The following is a 1,839-nucleotide window of genomic DNA, read 5'->3' on the forward strand; positions in this document are numbered from 1 at the left end:
GGAGTGGGCTCGCGGGCAGTGGGAGTTTTCCTCTGCGATCAGGTCCAAGGCAGCCTGGTGCTCTCTCTCGCCTGCCTCGGCTTCACTATGTCTAGTAGAAACGTCTCCGATTGTCAGCACATAGCCCGCTCTTCTGTCCCCTGCCCAGGGTCTCTCCACCCAGCCCTGCCATACTTGACATTTACCAGGTCATTTCTGTGGGAATAAGGAGTCGAGACAACTTGATTATTTTCAAATCACAATGTTTCTTAAAACAACAACAAAAAATCCTTCATTTCAACGTATCCTGACTCCCCCCTTCTGCTATAAACCATTCCTAAAACGCTTCAAATTTTCCCACTTACTCACTTCTGAAAGGCGCACAGTACATGAGTTTATTTTCTGGGTGGAATTTATTTAAAGTAAAATTTGTGGACCATCTCAGTGTTCTAGTGTTCTGGATTTTAAGGACGGCCTTTGCTTTGAGGCTGCGTGGCAAAGATTCAGACTTGGAAGTCAGGCTGTTGTTGTATGTTGTTGCACAGATCCCTGCTCCGAGACCCCGTATGGCACAGTAGGTCTGCCTCAAGTGGCCTCTAGGCTGTGAGCTTTATGAGAGCAGGAGGTCAGGCCGCTCTCCTGTGGGACTGTCGGGGAGGTGCCACCTGCCAACCTCTCAGCAGCTGAGTGCTTAACCGTTGTGTCCTAAGAGTTGGACTCTGGCTTCTGGGCCCTCTGCCTCTGAATCATCCCCCCTCAGTTCTGTGTTTATGATATGAGGAGAATGTTCGAATCTCCCTCGTGGAGTTACTGTGAGGCCTCCATGATTAATGTCCACCAGAAGAGCAGTGTGGGACACGCTGGAATCCCCCCACGAGAGTCAGCCATCGTCTTATGCTTGTAAACTTTCGTAAACTTTGATGTTGTGCCCATCAGCTGCTTCTTCCACTCTGAAAGGTCCTTTTTTTGTTTAAAGTGTTCTAGAATTTTCCCCAGAGACTCTAAATCATGGCTCCCCAGATTGACCATACCCGGAACCTCCTGTTTCCTCGCTGCTGCATGAATGTTCTGCGCTCCATCGACAGTCAAGGAAGAGATGCTGTCTTCAGTTCCTCATCTTCCCGTTTTGCCCTCGCCTTCCGAAGTCCTGCTGGACTAAGCTGCTGGATGAATTCTCCCTGCTCTGATGCCCAGAGCCCTGGAGGTGGGGCACCTCCAAAACGCATGGACAGGCAGAAGGCTCACGTGGTGTTAAGGTACATGACGTGTACAAATTGCAATCTCGCTGCCATGTACTAGATGAATTTGGCCAATGCCATCAGTAGTGTTAGGGCATCCTAGTTAGTTAGGGTCTGTCTTCTTCTGTCTCTCTCTCTCTCTCTCTCCCTCTCTCTCTCACACACACACGCAAACAGCTTAAAAATGGTTCCCAGCCCTAAACCACGGCAGCAGCCCACGGAGCAGTAACATAGGGCCATCAGTCTGGCCACGGACGTACCAGTCAGAGGGGAGCTTGTAGGACACTTGGGAGACACATAAAACGCTGCCCTCGGAGGGGGAAAGTTTGATAATGTAGACTGAAAAATATCCCTACTGTCAAAAACAGTGCACATTTCCCATGAATCACAGATTTAAATCTGGCCATGATTACACATAAATTAATTTAACAAACAGACTCTGAGTTAACCTAATGAATAAAACAGACTTAGGACGGCTTTAGTTTAAAACCCTGCAGAAGTAAAGTTCCAAACACTCTCTAAATCACAGACCCGAGTGAGCAGTTGGGTATCTACCTGGACACACAGCAGACGCAACGGTCCATGAGCCTTTAGTTTAGTTTTCCTACAATTGCTGAAAAAA

The sequence above is a fragment of the Orycteropus afer genome, unplaced genomic scaffold (genome assembly GCF_000298275.1).
Source record: "Orycteropus afer afer isolate SDZICR_OR568_19922 unplaced genomic scaffold, OryAfe1.0 scaffold00356, whole genome shotgun sequence".
Lineage (NCBI taxonomy): Eukaryota > Metazoa > Chordata > Mammalia > Tubulidentata > Orycteropodidae > Orycteropus > Orycteropus afer.